This window comes from Schistocerca gregaria, chromosome 2 (genome assembly GCF_023897955.1).
Source record: "Schistocerca gregaria isolate iqSchGreg1 chromosome 2, iqSchGreg1.2, whole genome shotgun sequence".
In the NCBI taxonomy this organism is placed as follows: domain Eukaryota; kingdom Metazoa; phylum Arthropoda; class Insecta; order Orthoptera; family Acrididae; genus Schistocerca; species Schistocerca gregaria.
The window spans coordinates 42,101,206-42,123,953 of NC_064921.1; the positions used below are offsets into that span (position 1 = coordinate 42,101,206).

Genomic DNA, 22,748 nt, shown 5'->3' on the forward strand with positions numbered 1-22,748 from the left:
AATGTTCCTGATTCCAGCATTAGCAAATATGAACTAAACCCACTCAGCATTTCAGTAAAGTGATGAACATCTCAGCAGCTGTAGGACTCTCAAAGTTTTCTCTCTCTCTCTCTCTCTCTCTCTCTCTCTGGCAGTGCTTCAAACGAGCAGCTAAAAACAGAAAAGTGGTGAGCGTCCTGTTTTTAGAGTTAGAGGGATACTTATTTCGACTTCCCAATAGCGTCGTTTTGATGTGTAGAGTCAGATGCAGCTGATGCCGGTTTCGGGATGTGTTTCCCACAAAAGCGTGCGACGCGTCTCAGAGAGGTCTCACAAGTGTGCTGCGATCTTTTTACAGTCCATATTCAAGTGTATCGGTATGCACCACAAAACTGCAGCAAACTACTGTGCATCGACTTTTTTGGAAGTGTATTTACAGACTTATTCAGTTGGATTCAGTAATTCCCGAAACAGTTGGTGCTCAAAGACAAGTGGACTTCCCACAAAAGCGTGACGGTGGCGGTATTCATCGGAATGAAACGTGTAATTGTTTAAATATTTTCACGTCATCTGCAAAACTCTCTCTCTCTGTTTGGGCAGTGGCACATTTAGATCGTGTGACAACTTTAAGTTACGCATGTGACAATATTCCGCAACCCCATATGTAATAATTCCTGAAGCAGTTCGCGTTCAACGGTATAGACCGTCCATGCGCCGGGGATGAGAAGGGATGGAGTCCGCGAGAGGGAGTGCTGAACCTTCAGCTGCCGTGAGGCGCGCTTCCCGGGCGCGACGTGAGCGGGCAGGGAGCCCGGTGCGTGGTCTCTGGGGCCGGCGGTGGACGGTGCGTGCATTGCGATCGAACGATTTTCGACAGCTTCATTACATACGACGGGTGTTTCATGGCAGTACTTCTTGTGCGTCTGGAATTTAAAAAAAAACTGTCTATGTAATTACTTCATTCAAGGCCTGCATCTTCCCAAACAGTGGAGAATGATGAGCAAGAGAAATCCAACACCTGCAAACAGAATTTTTTATAAATAAACAATATACTATTGAATTTCCTGTCACGAGATCCTTCCTCTTCACCACAGAGCCGCCATTTTACAGGTATGGGAGGGAAGGGGAAGAGCAGAAGAGGAGGGAGGGGATGTTTATAACAGGGGGAGGTGTTAATTAGTTTATCAATTTAATTAAGTAGTCAATCGAATTGATAAGAGTGAGAGGGGCTATTCGAATAATTCAGATCTGAATGTGTGCCTGCATCAGCGAGGGGGAGGGGGAGGTCTCATGAAGGCTCGGGTGGAGGAGGGTGAGGGGTGGGGCAACGATAGGCTTACGACCTGTCAATCAAAGGGACGGATTGTCCCCAGTGGCTCATAACCTGTGAATCAAAAGACAACAACAGGTTTGCCTCTGAGTGCATACTTGCCCCTGATACAAGCACACACACTGACGAAATTGTGTGATGCTGGCCTCCGTCCCCTACTCAGGTCCACTCAGAATAGTCAGTTGCTGCCGAGGAAATGCAGGTTGGCGTGAAAGTGGGAGAAGGGGGGGGGGGGGGGGAGAAAGGCCGTCACAGTCAGAAACTAACTTATACTGTGATGCGACAATGAATTAAGTGAAATTGTAATGGTGCGGTCTTACTGCAAATGTATTTTTTATTTTTAATAATAATATTACAAAACTAATGAAGCAGTGTTATGCTTTACCTTCGTGTATTCTGGAAGTCTCACGTAGACGGCATCACAAACAACGGAGACAAATTTGGCAACTGTTGAATAAGGAACGCGACACAGGTACTGTACTGAAGAATACGAATCGTCACTTGCCAAGAAACGTAATGTGATTTGTAATTTTAGCTTTGGGGACGATGCTACACGCATTACAGTGTCTTATTTTCTTCTTGCATTCTTCACTGTATTTAAAAGATACTTGTACTCGTTTGGTGTCATTCGAAAGTAAATGAAATAAGTTTTTGGAGCTTTCACTACAATTTCCATCGGCAAGATCGCTGGGCAACCGATCTGACGCCTTTTCTTAATCCACTTAAGAACTGCCGGCCGCGGTGGTCTCGCGGTTAAGGCGCTCAGTCCGGAACTGCGCGACTGCTACGGTCGCAGGTTCGAATCCTGCCTCGGGCATGGATGTGTGTGATGTCCTTAGGTTAGTTAGGTTTAAGTAGTTCTAAGTTCTAGGGGACTGATGACCACAGATGTTAGGTCCCATAGTGCTCAGAGCCATTTGAACCATTTTGAACTTAAGAACCCAATCACGTTTCTTAATTTTTTTCTTCCTTATGCAGCGATTTCACGCAAAGAAGCATCGACTACTCCACAAATCGTGTAGCTGCCAAAGAGTTTAGACAAGAATGTATTGGGGTCATAAACGACGAAACTGAAGTGTACGCCGATGGCGGCCGGTCTCGAGACGTCTAGCAAACCGCTCACGAGCAGCCGCTTGGAGCGACGGGCGCCGCAGCCCCGCAAGCCGGCGCCGCCGTGCACACCGGGCCCACCGCCCAGCCGGCGCTCGCACGAGCCTTCACACCGTCACACACTGCGGACAGGTTTGCTATTTAGCCCGGGATATCGGCGCAGAATCTGTTGATCGGGAAATTTACACCGACACCTCGCCGTCCAAATACTGGCAGTGAAAAGGAAGTACCGACTTACCCACGTGTCCAGCGCCAACGCACGAGCTGAGAATGATTGTCGAACTGGTAGTTTAAAAAGAAGTTGTCGATCACTTAAGGAAATTGAAGAATTTGAATGAAATGAAAAATAGTTTAATAAATTTTTAGGCTGAAGTGAGGAACTTAGTCGAGTTGAAGAAATCGTGTCTCGGTTTCGGGTAAATTGTAAATTTAGGTAAAAGATTGCAGTAGGAGAAAGTTAGCTGTTGTGGAAAGAAGTTTGAATCTGTTTAACTTTATAAGTTATTCGACTCGACATTAAGTATTCGTGCTCTGCGACTGTGAACCTAATGTTACAAGTCTGAGCTGTGTTTTGTTAACAAAGAGGCAATACGTTAGATTAGAGTTCTAATTCGTTTGGCAATAAAGTGAAGTTATAATATTGTCGAATAACGAAATATTTGATTTTGCATTTGGATACTGCACATATTCTTAAGAATAAATGCTATACATTTTCGAGAAAAGCTTTCTTGCATAATGTTTAGACAAAATACGAGTACTGCTTCTAAGGAGGCCTCTCAAAACCAAAAATTAAAAACGAAATAAAAGCATTTTCAGAATAAATGAAAAACGTGAGCCACTTTAGTGCCCTCTTTAACCAATTGGACCCCTCCCTTTCACTCAATCCTGCATACTTCCTCGACATCACCCACGATTTTGCGACGCCGAACTTGTGAAGCAGGTGACCTCGTCTCGTACATTACTATCTTCTGGACGCTTTAATCGCAGTTATGTTGTCGTACGACATTTAACTGCAACAAATCGTACTAAGAAAAGTGTTTTTTGACGGATCTTCAATACGTCTTTGACTCGGAACGGTATACTTTGAGAACAGCAAGCTACAAATAAAAAATTCCTTAATCACGAATATGACATTTCATCACAACAAATCGTACCAATAAATGACAAGTTTTCAAGAGATCTATTTGTCGGCGCCTTGAAACGGTATATTTTCGTAGGAAGTAAGTTAGAATATAAAACGCAGCAAATATGGGTTTCACGTAAGTGCCAATACGGCTGCGGCGTCTTCCGACTTTGTATGAAAAGTGGCTATCTTCTGTTTCATCGGTTTACGTTCCGACGCGCGTTCAGAACTCGTACGGTGTCGCTGTGCACGATCGGAATGATTTCATTTTCTTTCCTCGGCAGGACGTCAGAACCTCGGCGCGCTCTGCGTCGGCGTCGGAAGGCGCGGCTGGCTGGCTGGCTGACTGCTGACGCAACCCCCCCCCCCTTGACGTCGCTTTACGCGGCGCCGGCCTCCGTCCTCGGCCGCGAGTCCCGGCCGCGCCGCGCACGCCGCCGCACGCACCTCGCCTCGCTCCGTCTCCACGACGACGTCGACGCTACGAGCGGCCACATCCAGTAAGTGCGACTGTTACGTCTTTACGAGGCGTACCTATCGGATTTTTCGTACTACTCGTTTATTGTTGTTAAAAATATTCCCCTGGAAATCATCGACACTTTTACACGCGTCGGAACCAATCCGTGACATATTTTCTTCACTGTGACGCTGGTAGACCTAGCTGTTACACGAGAAAAGTTATTACAGGAGGACTCCGAAGCTCCTCACGAAACTCGCGTTCTTCGGTTTGACAGAAAGAAGGAACGAGATATCGTCAGGTGGTGAGCCAGGCCAGTCTTGCAGGCAGGACTGTTAGACACACTGCACGGGGCGATGCAGCTAAGACTCGCTACCCCACACGTATCCAGAATGAATAAAGGGGACAGTATAAGCGAATTTCCTGACATCCGCAAGTAATTTTTATCTTTCGTAGTCGCCGAAATACGACGTCGACTTCGTCCCACCCCCCCCCCCCCCGCCCCTTTTTTATTTTCTAGCAGAATTATATACTTTTTCTGTGGCATTTGAAAGAAGCTTCTAAAGGAGTTTCGACGACATAACATGTACGGAACTCGATCAAATAGGCTTCCACTGACAGTAATGTGAGCACGCGTAAGAAGCTCGAGCAACCGCGGACTGCTCAGAAGCGTGCAGGTTCCAGAAAGCAGTGGCAGGGACGTGCGACCGTGCCCAGTCCTCTGCCGCGGGGAGTCCGTTTGTGTTCGTCCCACAGGTCCTCGACTTTCGAACCACGAACGTGCGCAGCAAGCTGCCCGACACGTGCCGAGCAAAAACAAGTGGCGTCTAGGAGTAGACACGGTCCCAGAGGTTAGGTGCATACTCGTGTCGATCCACCGTGCCTACCAGATTGACGACGTCACCTGGGCAGTGCCACGAAATCGTTCCCAGACCGTAAAGCACGCAGTGTGCTTCATGCACCTCCTCGGCGTCCATCTGTCTGATGTAACGTAAGACTTGATTCGTCTGAAACAACCACCTCTCTCCAGCTGGGGTACTGGCGGGGAAACTCCGGCCTTCGCGGGTGCACGAGCCGGGCGCCTGCTGCGGATACCTGTACACTGCAATTTTCTCTAAACGGTCACCGAGGAAAACTATTAGTCGCCCCTTCATTCATCTGGGAAGTTGGCTGCTGGACTGCTGCTATGATAATATACATTCCAGCGATCACCGTCTCAGTATTTGTCTGGACAGAAAACCATCTCATTCAGAGGTAATGCCGTACCTCTATACATAAAGCAAGTATATCTTTTAACACGGACACTTGTCTTCACCTGTAGAACCGAGACCACGTGTGACAGTAACATACAGTAGTTGTTATGATCCGGTTTTTTAAAATCTGGCCAATTACGACTCTCTTTCTAAGACACAGTGGTAACATTCGCAAGAAAAACTTATGAGACATGTCCACTCATCGTTGATTTTCTCTGAGTATTTTTGTGTGTCGCCTGGAATCACTTATTGGCCAAGTATTATATTTAGTAGTAGTAGGGGATGTGTGATAGGTGCACCTTGAGCGTCAGGTTTATAAAGTATGTGTTTGTGTTCCGACGTGTGCAAAGGAGATGACTGTGGAATACTGTGACAGCAGAGGGAAGAGTATGTCAAGTCATAAGAATGGTACAGATATTTCTGTTTCCAGAGCCACACCTGTCAACCAGATGTATTTCCGATACTTCACGCATTGTCAAATGTCGTTCAGTTGAGACCGCAATTGTAACATTTAGTTGTAAGTACAGGGAATATATCTGTGTGTGTGACCGATTTCTTAGGATGATGATTGTACCTCTGTGTGCTCGGTATGCAGCGCAGATAACGGGAATGATTCACATTTTCCGTTAACTGTAGGAGCTGTCAGAATGAAGAGACCTGTTGGAGAGTAGGAATGTAGATGAAATAACTGTGTTGTCCTCTAAACGACCAAACAGCGTACTAATACATAGTACGTGTTGGAAAGCTTTCGTGATTACGTGGAAACCTGATGAGATTGAATATAGAGGTGCCTTTGCGCTGGACCGGTATCCCCCCCCATGTAAATTGTTCAGATGACAGCTTTCGCACGTTTCGCGCCTTTATTTAGTTGAGAGAAGCTCGATTGTAGTGAGGGCATCTAGCATGTGGAAGACAAGTTTGCCGGTTCTCTGGCATGAGAAACATCTTAGTTGACCTTGTAAATTATAGGGGTGATTTGTAATCTGCTACATCACTGACATCAGTATTCGTGAGTGGAAACATGAGTTTTCTTTAATTTTTTTTACAGTTTCCCCGTGTCTTCGCAGATGGGCTAAGCGCTAAAGTTTCAGATATGTAGAGAAATAATTTCCAGTCTATATCTTTGGCATTATGTTGTGCGAGCGATCAGTAGGTTATTAGTGTGTGCAAACCATGCGAATATATACTCCTGGAAATGGAAAAAAGAACACATTGACACCGGTGTGTCAGACCCACCATACTTGCTCCGGACACTGCGAGAGGGCTGTACAAGCAATGATCACACGCACGGCAAAGCGGACACACCAGGAACCGCGGTGTTGGCCGTCGAATGGCGCTAGCTGCGCAGCATTTGTGCACCGCCGACGTCAGTGTCAGCCAATTTGCCGTGGCATACGGAGCTCCATCGCAGTCTTTAACACTGGTAGCATGCCGCGACAGCGTGGACGTGAACCGTATGTGCTGTTGACGGACTTTGAGCGAGGGCGTATAGTGGGCATGCGGGAGGCCGGGTGGACGTACCGCCGAATTGCTCAACACTTGGGGCGTGAGGTCTCCACAGTACATCGATGTTGTCGCCAGTGGTCGGCGGAAGGTGCACGTGCCCGTCGACCTGGGACCGGACCGCAGCGACGCACGGATGCACGCCAAGACCGTAGGATCCTACGCAGTGCCGTAGGGGACCGCACCGCCACTTCCCAGGAAATTAGGGACACTGTTGCTCCTGGGGTATCGGCGAGGACCATTCGCAACGGTCTCCATGAAGCTGGGCTACGGTGCCGCACACCGTTAGGCCGTCTTCCGCTCACGCCCCAACATCGTGCAGCCCGCCTCCAGTGGTGTCGCGACAGGCGTGAATGGAGGGACGAATGGAGACGTGTCGTCTTCAGCGATGAGAGTCGCTTCTGCCTTGGTGGCAATGATGGTCGTATGCGTGTTTGGCGCCGTGCAGGTGAGCCCCACAATCAGGACTGCATACGACAGAGGCATACAGGGCCAACACCCGGCATCATGGTGTGGGGAGCGATCTCCTACACTGGCCGTATACCTCTGGTGATCGTCGAGGGGTCACTGAATAGTGCACGGTACATCCAAACCGTCATCGAACCCATCGTTCTACCATTCCTAGACCGGCAAGGGAACTTGCTGTTCCAACAGGACAATGCACGTCCGTATGTATCCCGTGCCACCCAACGTGCTCTAGAAGGTGTAAGTCAACTACCCTGGCCAGCAAGATCTCCGGATCTGTCCCCCATTGAGCATGTTTGGGACTGGATGAAGCGCCGTCTCAAGCGGTCTGCACGTCCAGCACGAACGCTGGTCCAACTGAGGCGCCAGGTGGAAATGGCATGGCAAGCCGTTCCACAGGACTACATCCAGCATCTCTACGATCGTCTCCATGGGAGAATAGCAGCCTGCATTGCTGCGAAAGGTGGATATACACTGGACTAGTGCCGACATTGTGCATGCTCTGTTGCCTGTGTCTATGTGCCTGTGGTTCTGTCAGTGTGATCATGTGATGTATCTGACCCCAGGAATGTGTCAATAAAGTTTCCACTTCCTGGGACAATGAATTCACGATGTTCTTATTTCAATTTCCAGGAGTGTACATGTGTTTTTGTAATTCCAGACTCTGGAGATGGGTGTAGAAAAGCAAGCAAGCAAGCAGGTCCGGACCAGAAACAGTAACGCATTTGAGCTGATGGGTAGCGAGACCAAATTTGTAGAACAGTTCTGAGCATGACATCAAACTGCTGAGGGTTCTCTGGTCACGTGTTAGGGGTGGATGCTCGCCCAACCTTGCGGTAAATATCTAGTGCTGCGAGTATATATACCGTACTGTCTGTCTTGTCGGTATATGTGCGAATGATGTAAAAGGGCTGACTTCGCATGGCGCAGGATAGAAATTGTATGCTTACTACATCGACACAGTACACGGTGATATAGTGATGGGTCGGAGATCGGTTTCACGTTCTAATATTCGAGCTCCTGTACTCGGTGGGAGAGCAGTGTATTTGAGTACGAGTCTTTCCGTATTTGACACTATGTAGGGCATTTTGCAGGGTTGGGTTGTCGGTGTAATATGGCGACCAGTGTAAAATAGTTTTTTGTTGCTGAAAGTCTCATCTGCAGAAGGAAAAAAGGTGGACGGAGCTTCAAAACTGGAGGCATCAGTAATGCTCGATTTATTCACAAGACATTCTTTTGTGCTGGGATATAGGAGTCTCCTCACAGTGGCGGGAACGTTTGGGTATGTGCTGAAAGCAGGAGGATAAGACGTGATGGTCGGGATGCCACGTTAGGACCGCTAGGATGTTATTCTGCGCTATTTTCGTAAACAGGTTCAGTTAGGGCAAGAATTTCCGCGTATACAAGCATGAAAGAGAGCGTTAACTACTTCTGGCACACTATTCAATTTCTGAGAGGTCTTCTCAGTTCAGATTTTGCATAGCCACGTGACATCAATATAAGATTGAGAACCTTGTTAGATGCACTTGTGACGGTTTGTAGCTACGTGCATGCAATTCGAGGCATTGTGTCTGTCAAACTGGGCAGTTAAGCACGGTTACAGGCGTCACGCATGTTGCGCCAGGAACAATGCACCCTGTACTATTCAGTGACGACTGTTTCCCTAGGTATTGCATCAGCAATGGTAAAACAGACGTGCTGCCCAGAGGTGTCTCGCATATGGGACTGGCGTGAGCACACATTGGAGTTCTGTGACATTGGTATAACAGTTGATGAATTGTAACCGTATACTCGAAAATAGAAGCAACTTTCACTCAGTCGCTGTAGGTAGCAGTGGTGTGAGAGCGATGGCTTGCACTGGCTTGCATCCGACGGTCGTTCCAATCAGGTCGGGTCAGCAACAGTGCCTAGGTGAACACGTATTTCGAGACGAATTTCTCAGGTACCAAGTGTGAAATTGATGTCGCCGCCTCACGCTTGTGGGACCCAACTGGGTACCTTTGCGTGGATTGACGGCTGACGGCTGCTTCACTTCGCAGGGCCTTCCGCTAGCCTCCTGTGAGGTCCGGTGGGCAGGGGGTGGCAGGCGGCGCTTGCGCGCATTGATTGCGTGTCTCTTGCGTTATTTTGCAAGTAGGTCTGTAGGCTGTGGTATGTGCTATTTGGACAGTTTACGAGTTGATTTTGTGTCTACACATCTGTGTACTGCTTTATTTCGGAGGAGATTGCATGTCTGTACTGAAATGATGTCGGTAATTTAAAAGTTGTTTGCGTGTCTGCAGAGTGTTATTTAGGAGTAGCTTACAGGTCCGTGGTCTGTGTGGTGTGACCTGAATCATGTCAGAGCGAGAGTTCTGTATCAGTGTGATAAATATTCTCCACCCATAAATAAATTGTTCCAAAATAAATAAAGTACTCTTCTTCCTTACTCTCTCCAGCAGCCCAGCGCAGGCTGAGTCATTTTCGCGCCATTTCCCCCTCCAGACTACCATCTTGGATTATGTCACAGAATGGATGACAGCACCCTCTGGTGGCAGTACTGTGTATTAGGTCAGTTGGTGGAGACACTGCCTGCAAAATAAAGACTTATTTCCAGCACAGACAGAGTCCTTTTCCCACCCTTTTCCCCCACACCACACCACCATCTTGGATTACATCACAGGATGGATGACAGCGCTCTCTGATGGTGGTACTATGTTTTAGACCTGGACCTTGTGGCGAACACACTGTTTCCCGCCATCTTGGATAACGATACTTGCGTCATCAGCTGACATCATGGCGGCCATCTTGGATTACGTCACACAATGTATGACAGCACCCTCTGGTGAAGGTACTGTGTACTAGGTCAGTTGGAGTCTGGACCCCTTGCCGACCTTACTGGATGGTGATAGTGCCTCTAATTGTTTAAATAAAATAATGCACGCAAAATAATAAAGACTTCTGTCAAGCACAGGTCGAGTCCTCTCGCCACCAATCCCTAGGAAGAGGTAGCGTTCAGGTGAGTTAGGTTAGTGGAGGTGACCTTTCATTCCTGCCATTTTCTTGGGTTAGCAGCAATAGCCCAATTGACCTTCCTTTACCACCAAAATTCAAACTTGGCGCCAGTTCCTAGTAGGAGGTGGCGGTCAGATGACTTAGGTTAGTGGAGGTAGCCCAAGTGGCCTATATTGCGATTTTCTTAGGTTAGTAAGATAATCATGATGTGATGGATTATCCTGTTTGGATTGGAACTCCATGCCATTTTTCTGGGGGAGGGGAGGGGTGTTAGGTTAGTGGAGGCTGCCCAATTGGCCTATCTCCCCGCCAAAATCAGCCATCTTGAATGATGTCACGGCTTCCATCTTGGATGATGTCATGCATTTTTGCCAAGTCTACATCCCGCCATCTCGAATAACGTTATCGCCGCAATCTTGAATACATGTGGCAACAATGCAGAGTGGCCCAGAACGACCTTTGCCCCAATATTGATGTTGTGTGGGATGTTGGTAAGAACATCCCAACTTCGCGCTTCCAATTCAGCCAGTGCTCCATGTTTCGTCCAGTACACCTCCTCTTTTGACCAGCTGCAGGGTGTTGGGTATGGACTTCTTGCGGGCCATTCATGAGGTCCACGTCTATCCAGTCAATGTCACAGAAATTTCTTATCCAACCAGTCCCGTACGACGCTTGCGAAGTGAGGCGTGTGTCAGCTTTCATGAACACAGTCTTGTCAGTATTTTCCCATACAGATACCAGGGGTCAAACGTGATCCTGAAGCATCTGAAGGTAGCTTCCCCGTTCATTGTGTCACGCAGGAGATATTGGCCGATGACATTTGTAGCGATTATTCCGCAACACATTGTCACTTTTCGATGAGAATGCATCTTGTCCTCCCCTATCTCCAGGATACTGCTCGGCCCAGTAATGGCAAGTGTGCCGACTGACGAAACGTCTGACACGGAATACGGCCTCATCACTCCAGAGGATGTAATGGGGTTTCCATCCTTTATGCAACACCTGACGCACAGCGTGCCTTGTGAGTTGTGAGACCGCTCTCACGAGCTGCCTGGCTTGTTGATTTCCCTGGACTACGATTGAACAGTTCTTTATAATCGCCACATTCTCAAGTCACCGAGACGTGGATGGACGACCTGCTTTTGTTGCATCCTTTACCGAACCTGTGGTCATTAGCTTCGTGTTACAATTCTCTGTGGTCTCCGGACAAATTGTGGCAATACTTCCCTTCATCGTACGCCACCTTCTCTGCACAAGAACGATCGAATTCCACACCACGTAGGGTGAAGAAATCTGTGCTCGATCGACCATTTTTATTGCTGCTGAGTGTACTGCCTCTCGTGGCCATCGTCGGTACTACGCGATACGAGAAAACACTACCGTATTTAATGTTTGCGTTAATTCAAATATTATTCCATCAATGTTAAAACCTTAACAGCCATTTAGTGATACCTAGTTACTTCCCGCCCACCCTGTATTTAGTCATTCTGGATATATTCGGGGTAGCGTGTATTAGCTGCCTCGCCCTGTATAATCCCATGTCTTTTTCAGTCAGCTAATCAACTGTTTGTTTGATGTGCTGTGAGGCACGATTTTCGATTGGTTTCCCTGATTTCGACGATGACACGTGGAAACAGAATGTTAGCGACCATTCGGACACGGCTGTTCTTCGTTCCTATTAGGGAACGGCCACTATGTGTTAGCAGTAACCAGAGTAACGAGCTACTGCTGTAAATCTTTGGTGAACGAAGCGCTTTGGATGGTTTCGGTCCCTCTCAGAACAACCAAAAGTTTGCTGACTGCTGCTTAGTTTCCGGCTCTTACGAATGTATCCACATTTCAACGCCTTTCACAATGCTGTTAACGGATTTTTCATCTGCTCGACCCCAGTCTCGCAGCATTTTCTTACATTAACGGACACAAGCCTGTTTTCCACCTTCGGTCAGTTAAGCAAAATACATTTGGTTCTTGGCTCTGACTTCCGATAATTTTTATTTCCTGACTTTTCTTGTTGAATTTTTCTATTTAGTAGGAGTTGGTAGGCAATTTGATTGCATGTCACTATAGAAAGTTGTTTAACTATCCTAGGGTCACCGTTAAGTTTATTTTCTAAGTTCCAGGCCACTTTGCTGCTGTGGGTCACATCCATCCTTCCCAGAGTTTCCTTCCCTTTGCTTTGTACCGATTCATTAATCATCTTATAACCGTAATGTGCCGAACGTTACATCTATCGAACTATGTCCACAAGTTGGAAGAAAGCACAGGTCACATCCACCGACATACACGGTAGAAAAAGTGATTCATAAAACCGCCGTCACACGTCATCGACATGCATCGGTTGTAGAATCTAAGAACGTAATATCAGTCCTAAAATGATGAGGTAATGACAGTTTCCGTGCCCACCAACAAGGATTCCGGAAATATCAGTCAGCTAGCCTAGCACTTTTCTCTCATCCAGGGCATGCACTGAGGCAGTGAGATAGATGGAGTATTTCTTTATATCCGAGAAGCATTTGACTCGGTATTACACCAACATTTATTTCGACGTGCAAATCGCCGAAGTGGCGTGAAATCGAAAGACTTGCACCCGGCGAGCGGTCTACCCGACGGGAGGCCCTAGTCTCACGACCAACACTTGTTAACGCAAGTGCTATCATATAGAGTACCAAATAAAACTTGTGACTGGATTGAGGATCTTTGGTAGCGAGGACGCAGAAAGTGATCTCTGATCGAGAATCATCGATAGATGTATGAGTATCAGGTATTCCCTAGGGGCCACGCTGTATGAGGCGCTATGTCACGGATTGTGCGGCCCCTACCGTCGGGAGTTCGAGTCCTCCCTCGAGAATGGGTGCGTGTGTTGTCCTTTGCGTAATTTAGTTTAAGTAGCATGTAAGTCTAGGAATAGATGACCTCAGCAGTTTGGTCCCTTAGCAATTCACACGCATTTCATTTCGCAGGGAAATGTGTTGAGACACTTGCTGTTAACGTTAACGACCTCGCAGGCTGTATTAGCAGCAACCTCACACGGATCGCAGGTGTGCAGTTATCTATAACGAAGTTGTATCTCAGCAAGATACTGATAAGATTACAAAGTGTGGCAAAGATTAGCAACTCTCTGCAAATGTTCAGAATGTATAATTATTCATTTCATAAGACACAGAACTGTCATATCCTATGACTACAACATTAACACCGAGTTATAACAATTTTGGGGAAATGAAAGGAAACACAATGACCACATAGGGTCAATCGTAGTAAAGTAGATTTCGGTTCATTAGTAGGATTCTGGGAAATCGCAGTCGGTCTAAAAAGGAGCTTGCTTACAAAACACTCGTGCAACCAATTCTAGAATATTTCTGAACTGTGTGGGACTCATATCGAATAGGACTAATAAAAATGTACAAAGATGAACAGCACAAATGGTCACAGGTTAGTTTGATCCCTGGAGGTGTGTCAAGTAGATGTTGAAACAGTCGAACTGGCAGTTTTTCGCTATCTACGTTTACGGTGAAAAACTAGCGCACGACAGCATTACAACGCGGCCGTGAGTAGCGGCCCGAAACCTGCCCTAAGAAGTGCGGCCCGGCTGGCGAGGTCGCTGTCGCGGCCCCTGTCCGGATGAAAACAGACACGCGGGTGGGACGTTGGCCCAATTGTTTAGAAGAATACTTCGACCCAGAGCTTTTAACTAAATTTCGTCTGTCGTCAGTCTGTTCGGTCTAGAAATGAGAAACTGGAGAACATGTTTGACAATGAAAGTGACTCTGCAGTTTTTTCTCACCATTGTTAACTGTATCCGCAACATGTGGTGTTAAATGGCCATATGTTTTTCTTAATAGGTAATACAAAATTTCATCTCATTACTTTTTTTGAGAACCGAGAAAGCGAGGTATCTGAGCGTCATCTGTTTACACTGAAAGAGACTCAAATATATCTGCTGCTGAAAATTTTGGTGTCCCTGTTTTACGATTGTAGCTGTTTTCTCACAGCTCCTCGTATTATTTCACAAAAACAATGCAAAATAGGCCTATCAATGCTGAACAAAAATTCCTCCCTCAGCATTTATAATGGATAGAACATACTAGCTCTTTAGATTGCCGCTCTGGTGCTAGTAGTAGTTTCTAAAATACCCGCAGAACCAACAAATTCGTGGCACATAGCTAGCAGTGCAACTGACTGGATATTGGCACAGGCTGCATCGTTGCCAGATTTTTCTGTCCACCTCAGATTTTCCTGACCACCTCAGCCTACGATATCATCGATGACATCATTCATTTATGAAATGTGTTCGCAAATTGCCAATATCTACATCAGCTACACGATTTACACGCCACATACGAAAGTGTGTGCCGGACTGGGATTCGAAGCTGGATTTCATATTTGTCACGAGCAGTCACCTTATCTGAACACTCCTCCAGGACCGACTCAAATCTAGTGTCTACGTCCCATAATGGCCACACAGAGATACTGTGATTCCTACATAGGGAGAGACATTGTTTTTCTCCTCAGCTTCTCGCGCTTTGGCACGAAATACAGCAGTACGGTGATTGTATTTAAAGTGTCTGTACAGCTCGATGCAGTAGTCATTCAAACGTGCATAGTAGTGTGCTCAGAGAGACAAAGTGGTTAAAGTGACTGCTTGCGAGAAGCGGGAAAGCCGGGTTCGTGTCCCGGTCTAACACACATTTTCGTACGAGTATGTTACTAATAAATCGTATAGCTGATGTATGTCTGTATTTGCAGTTTGCGAATACAGTTCATAAGTTAACACAGCTGTCGATCGTCAGTAGTGTCTCTTCCTCCAGACATACATGGCGCAGACAGCTGTCGACTGAGCACTTGGCGAAACCATTCAGCACGATGCCCAAGGCGAGGTCCGAGCCGAGGTATCTGCATTCAGCGTAAGCACTGCTCCGCCAGGCTCACAGCAGCCAGCAGCTAAACACCTCCAGCAGCAGGAAGCTTGATGCGCACCCTACGTGGCAGGTTTCCGCACTATTCCGCGGTGCTGCCCACGCCAGCACATCTGCTTCCATCGAGATGTTTACTAGTGAGGGTACTGAAGAGAGGAACCTCGTTATCCATTGAGTTTTGGGAAGCATTGCATATAGCTGTTATCAAGTAATGAAGAAAACATTGCATATATGAGTTGCTGAGCGTGAAAGTGGTCGAAATAAGGTGGAAAAGCTAATAGGGTATAATAAAACAACTAGCAAAGAACTGTGGTCCGCGTTAGTTGCAGTAAGTCACTCAAAACCAGACTGTGTCACACTTGGTAATGCACAGTAGAGCGAGCCCACTGCATCGTCAGTAAAACCTGCTGTGAAATGAATGAGATCTCATAACTCGAGGCTGTAAGAAAGATGAGTGGAGAGGTGAAACGAGGGCCGCTTGAGCTACTTTGATGACAAGTTGAAGCAGATTCCGATCCTGAACCAACAGATGAGCGATGTAGAGCGGTGGAAAGGGCGTGTTGAGGAGAGCATGCATAATGAGGAAAGTCTAGGAAGCAAAGAAACGGTGCTAACCAAACAAACCAATTCTCAAAGCACTGGTCACAGCTGTCATGTAACAATAGAAAATTTGCTGCCAGCCTGTACAGTTAAAAGTAAGAATGTTAGGGTAACAATAGAGGACGAGGTATACAGGGACAAGAGTCGCTGAAGCCGCTTGTACTCGGCGTATTGAGATACAGGAAGCTGGAGTGGACCTTTAACTTGATGTAACTACAACCTATCTGGCTGCTATAAGTGAGGATATGTCAGACGCTATAGTACCAGTTAGTGTGTGTGAGTCGAGTCGTGTTACCGCTGTTCGAGGGAAGATCATGTTTTTATCTACTGAACAAATTTTGCGTGTTGAAACAGATTTGGAAGTTGGATCAAATGTCGATTCATTACTCAAGTTTCTACATCTACATCTACATTTATACTCCACAAGCCACCCATCGGTGCGTGGCGGAGGGCAGTTTACGTGCCACTGTCATTGCCTCCCTTTCCTGTTCCAGTCGCGTATGGTTCACGGGAAGAACGACTGCCGGAAAGCCTCCGTGCGCGTTCGAATCTCTCTAATTTTACATTCGTGGTCTCCTCGGGTGGTATAAGTAGGGGGAAGCAATATATTCGATACCTCATCCAGAAATCTACCCTCTCGAAACCTGGACAGCAAGCTACACCGCGATGCAGAGCGCCTCTCTTGCAGAGTCTGCCACTTGAGTTTGCTAAACATCTCTGTAACGCTATCACGCTTACCAAATAACCCTGTGACGAAATGCGCCTCTCTTCTTTGGATCTTCTCTATCTCTTCTGTCAACCTGACCTGGTACGGATCCCACACTGACGAGCAATACTCAAGTATAGGTCGAACGAGTGTTTTGTAAGCCACCTCCTTTGTTGATGGACTACATTTTCTAAGGACTCTCCCAATGAACCTCAACCTGGCACCCGCCTTACCAACAAATAATTTCATATGATCATTCCACTTCAAATCGTTCCACAAGCATACTCCCAGATATTTTACAGAAGTAACTGCTACCAGTGTTTGTTTCGCTATCATATAGTCATACAATAAAGGATACTTCTTATATATATTCGCAATACATTACATTTGTTTATGTTAAGGGTCAGTTGCCACTCCTTGCACCAAGTGCCTATCCGCTGCAGATCTTCCTGTATTTCGCTGCAAGTTTGTAATGCTGCAACTTCTCTGTATACTACAGCATCATCCGCGAAACGCCGCATGGAACTTCCAACACTATCTACTAGGTCATTTATATATATATTGTGAAAAGCAATGGTCCCATAACACTCCCGTGTGTCACGCCACTTTAACGTCTGCAGACGTCTCTCCATTGAGAACAACATGCTGTGTCCTGTTTGCCAAAAACTCTTCAATCCAGCCACACAGCTGGCCTGATATTACGTACGCTCTTACTTTGTTTATCAGGCGACAGTGCGGAAATGTATCGAACGTCTTCCGGAAGTCAAGGAAAATGGCATCCACCTGGGAGCCTGTATCTAATATTTTCTGGGTCTCATGAACAAATAAAGCGAGTTGGGTCTCAAACGATCGCTGTCTCCGGAATCCATGTTGATTCCTACAGAGTAGATTCCGGGTTTCCAGAAAAGACATGATACGCTAGCAAAGAACATGTTCTAAAATTCTACAACAATGTCAAATAGTTTTGCGCATCTGCTCGGCGATCCTTCTTGAAAACTGGGACTACCTGTGCTCTTTTCCAATCATTTGGAACCTTCCGTTCCTCTAGAGACTTCCGGTACACGGCTGTTAGAAGGGGAGCAAGTTCTTTCGCGTACTCTGTGTAGAATCGAATTGGTATCCCACAGGTCCAGTGGACTTTCCTCTGTTGAGTGATTTGAGTTGCTCTTCTATTCCTTGGACACTTATTTCGATGTCAGCCATTTTTTAGTTCGTGTCGATTCATTCAAGATAAATGTTGAACATGACGTATGTTCTGACGTGTACCATGGAGCATGGCACGAGTAATATGGGACAATGTAAAGCAGCTGTAAGTATGGTAACAGAAGTAGTTGAAGTCTTTCCTGTGGAGATTGAAAAACTCCAGGAACGCCAGTAATTCGTGCCAGCGATTTGCGCGATTCAGGTGAGTATGCCAATCCAAAGAGGCTTGTTCATACGCAAATTCCGAGAATGTTTGGTGCCATAATGTCGCAAAATGAATTCTGTGTGTGGGATAGACTTGTTGATTAAGCAAGGAGAGGAGCGAACCGCAAATGGTCACATAAACATGCCACTGCGCAGTTAAACTTAGACGAGGCTTTCTCAGAAAGAGTGAAATCAAACAGCTGGTGTGTCGGACAACAAGAAGTGTAGGTTCAATGCTCGGCATCTCTGCTGCAGGAAGATATAGTTTGTCCGCACATGAGTTATTTACATACCGAGGGATTGACAACTACGGGATAGTATCAGAGAATTAAAAGATTTCCGCCACAGACGAGATTATGGCAGTAAATCTGGCCCTGCAAAATGTCAAATTGTCCACAAGGAAAAGGAACGGGCTTGCCGAATGGAAAGCAAGTCCCATGTTGGTCAGAAGATCTTAATGAAAAACCACAGGCTCTTGAATAAAGAAAAAAAAACACTATTTCATAAATTCTTCTCAGTATACAACGGGCCAATCGAAATTCGAAAGATTTTAGATGCAACTGCAGTTAAACTGCAGTCCGCAAACTCGACAAAGTTGTAAAGCATACATCAGAAATATGAGATGAGTACCGGTACCAGATGTGTGCGTTGTTTTGATGGCAATATGTGATATTTGATGGATTTCACAAGAGAGATTAAGTCCCAAGAGAGAATTAAATGGGGAGTCAAAATGTACTTTGCAGTCATTGGAAACACGAAAAGATTTTTTTCTGAGTCTAACGTAGTGTCGGGTACCGGAATTTTTTTGTTTTAAATTATCCTTGGTTTGAGGAAAGAATTGTGTGGTGAGGCCATAGGTATTAATGTGCTCGCCAGATGAGCAAGCATATGTACCATGTTGAAAGCAAAGAGTAGGAGGAAGAGTTATTTATGTCTATGCTAAATGAGCGTCTGGACCATAGTGTGTAGAGAGGATAGTGGAATTGAGAAAATTAGCGATGTTCATCGACAGATCTAGGGCCTATGTTATAATTACTCGGGGACATTTTTTATATTTGTGTTAGGGAGCATGGAATGCACTAAAATATAAGTTTTGGAAGCAAATTTTCTTGTCTTCGCATATCATAGGATCTGAGATCCATAGCTAGGAATATGGCGATCAACAGCTTATCACTTCTTTCTCAGGCTTGGTGCAGTGGACGCATTTCTCAGTTTAGAGCAGCACACTTCGATTCTAGACTTAGAGCACAGTTTTCTCTTGGAGGGGAGACACAGAAGGACTCAATGCAGCAGCAAGCAGAATTCCAACTTTGTAAGACGGCCTGAGTTTTGTCTTACAGGTTCCAATAGCAGCCACCTACACCACCTCGAGTTACGGCGAGAGTATCGAGCGAATTGACTGGTTAGGAAGACGTGAAGTCAGGTATATTCTGATACTTAGTTGAATTGATGAAGGCTCATCAAAGACCGAGCACAATCTTATTGTCACTGCATGTCTACCGCAGCTACGTTTCACACAACTAGTAATGTAGGATGTTGATTGCTCTCTATCCTCATCTCCATTTTTTAGATCATTGGCAAGTGAATTGATTCCAGTGGATCTCAGTAACATGTTATTCATATATGTTTCTTTCATCATGTGTTGCATTAAATCTTACGTTCTGTCACTGATTGTCCTGTGCACATGGAATATCATTTGAAGAAATTTTGGATGTATTTGTGCCAAAATTTGAATTTAGTATTTAGTAAATCACTTATCCACACAGTACACTTCAATGATTTTGTGAATTGCAACAAGGCCCAGCCTTTTCATATCGATAAACCCATTGCGCAACAGTTACTAATTTAGTGGTGCTGAATTTATAAGAGTGCAAACGGCCACTGAGAAGCCAAGCTGAAGCAGATCCCATATATTCTAGAGAGAAATGCATTGAGGGCTCAGTTGGCTTTTCGCACCTTTTATTATAATTTACTTGTGTTACATCTTTCACCAAACCCAAAATCGACTTTATCTAAGTATCCTCTATAGCAGGATATCTATTACTAAACAGCTTTCTTTAATTGGCTTATTAGATATTTGTTTTTGTCGCGTGAGGTGATATGTTGAACAGTTTAATTCCTTCATAGATAATACTATTTTGAGTTATTTTTAACTACCTTTTCAAATTTCATTTTAGTAGTCTATTTATCCACATTGGTCAATTAATTGTACATTTTTCCGTCTGTAAAGAACGCTATTTTTATTTTATGTTTACTCTTCCTTGGTAAAAATAACTTCATTCTATACGTATTCTATGGTTTTGGACAGAGCTGATTCTCAATTAATTATCAGCATTAGTTGTCCATCTCTAATTGATAAAAGTCGAGTACACACACGGTGCAGTTAAAATCCCCTATGTTTTTAACTGATCTTTATATTTATTGTTAGTGCAGTTACTACTTTTTGGTTATTATTCTTATCAACCTCCTCTGAAAACTTTGCTCGTATTTACTGCATGCGCGTTTGTTTCCCACAAAGAACTGAATGTACTTCTGAGTAATGTGGAACTACAAAGCGACAGTTGATAGAGCTCCCACAAAATAAGGTGACCTGTGAACGGAAACTCGTTCTCGCCCCGAGTGCTGGGCGAGTCCAAACCACTGTTCTGAAGGGGTGGCCGCCTCATTTAACTGCCATCTACCAACCTGCACACTCAGTACATTGCAGCTACTCGGATAGCAGAGTACTTGTGGATGGCACATGAGGGTTTCTTAGGCTAAGTGGCAGTTTCAGTAAAAAGACTTTGACTGTCAGAATTTATCAGTAAACTGTCGAAGAAGTCCCAACGAAGTTCGCGAATTTACTGCCTTCCAGAAAAACTCTCACGCTCAAATTATTCTTGGGACCGACAGCTGGCTGAAACTGGAAGTGGAAAGACCTGGGATATTTAGCGAGTAGTTGAACGTATATAGGAAAGACAGAGGCCATAGGAGACGGAATGTTCATTGCATTTGTAAAAAAAAAGAATTGTCTCTATTGAGGTCGAAGTTGAGCTTGACAGTGAATTTATCTGATTGCGTATAACTGGTTTAATACTGGATGTTTTTACTGGTACCCGATTCTGCTGTCACAGTTCTAGAGTTATTCAGGGAATGTCTATAGTCAGTAGCGCGTAAATACTCGTACTAATTGGAGTATAGAGTGGGATATCTATGGATTATTGCAAGAGGTACAGACAGACAGTCATGCAAAGTACTTTTGTAACGTTTTCTGAAAACTGTCCTGAGCAGCTCGTTTGGTAGGCCAAACGCAGTCGATATATCTCAGACCTGCAAATAGCTGCAAATAGACCACTCCTTATCGAAACCGCCAGTATAGAAATGGAGATTAGCATTCATAATAACATTATAGCAACTATGGTTACGAAAGTTAATAAATCAGATAAGAAGGCTAGGATAGTGTTCCAGCTAGAACGAATAGATAAGCAGTTGTTAGAATCTCACTTAGACAGTTCCAGTAAATGGACGTAGAGGAATTGTGGGCAAAGTCTGAGCAGATTGTAAACCGTGGTCCGGAGAATGATGCTCACAGTAAGAGAATTAAGGACGGAAAATATCCACCACGGTTTAATGACGAGATTCGGAAAATGCTGAGGAAGCAGAGGCTGTTGCAGTCTCGGTTCAAAAGAGAACGCACAAATGACGGCAAGGAAGACTTAGTAGAGATGCGTGCGCCTGTGAAATATTCTATGTACGAAACATACATCTAATACCGGTACCGCCGACATACCGTAGCAAAACATCTGGCAGAGAACCCGAGAAAATTCTGGTCTTATGTAAAATTGCTAAGCCCAATTTTTAAATTTCATGTTCAAGAAATCGTTCACGCAGAAGAATCGTGCAAACATACCGTCGTCTGACGATCGAACAGATTCTCATGTGGATGACATAGCCATAAGCATCCTTGGCGTACAGGAGCAATTGAAAGAGTTGAAGAAAAATAAGTCACCAGGTCCGGACGGAATCCCTATCCGGTTTTCCAATGAGTACTCTACGGCGTAAGCCCCTACTTAGTTTTCATTTATTGTGAATCTCTAGTCCGGCACAAAGACCCAAGCCACTGGGAAAAAACTAAGGTGACTTCTCTGTATAAGAAGGCATAAGAATTGTCTCGGAGACTTAGAGATCAATTTCCCTAGCATCGTTTTGAACTATGGATACAGGCAGATTCTATATTTCTTGATTTCCGGAAAGCGTTTGACAAGGTGCCCTATTGCAGGCTGTAATCAAGGTACGAGCATATGGAATAGGTTCACAGATATGTCAATGGCCTGAAGACTTGTTAAGTTATAGAAGGCAGTTGTTGTCCTGGACGGCTAGTGTTCGTCACAGACAAGTGTATCTTCAGGAGTACCCCAGAAAAGTATGACAGCACTGCTACTGTTCTCTACATACACAAATGATTTATCGAACAGAGTGGGCAGCAAAATGTAGAAAAATATGATTTAATCCGGATGAGTAGGGAAAACAAGCCCGAAATGTTCGGATACAGCATTAGTAATGTCCTACTTGACACAGTCACGTCGTTTAAATATCTGGGTGTAATGTTGCAAAGTGATATGAAATGAAACGAGCGTGAGAGGGTTGTGATAGAAAAGGGAATGGTCAGTCTCAGTTTATTGGGAGAATCTAGGAATGTGTAGTTCATCAGCATAGCAGACCGCATATAGGGCGCCAGGGCGACCTATTCTTGAGTACTGCTCAAATGTTTGGGATCCTACCGGGTCTGATTAAAAGAAGACAACGAATGATTTGTCACTGGTAGGTTCGAACATCACGTTAGTGTTACGGAGATGTTTTGGTAACTCAAATGAGAATCGCTGGACAGAAGGCGACGTTTTTTCGGAGAATACTATTGAGAAAATT

General features: G+C 45.3%; 1 protein-coding gene across 3 annotated transcripts in view; it reads left to right on the forward strand.

Annotated features, from left to right (window-relative positions):
• The first annotated feature begins 3,956 nt into the window (after positions 1-3,956).
• Positions 3,957-22,748, forward strand: part of LOC126336285 (thiamine transporter 1-like) — a 552,608-nt gene continuing 533,816 nt past the window's right edge. The window contains exon 1 of one of the 3 annotated variants that reach the window (XM_049999811.1): positions 3,957-4,042. The gene's annotated coding sequence lies outside the window, so the exon portion shown is untranslated. The remainder of the gene's footprint in view (positions 4,043-22,748) is intronic. The other 2 variants (XM_049999816.1, XM_049999808.1) reach the window with 2 other exon arrangements.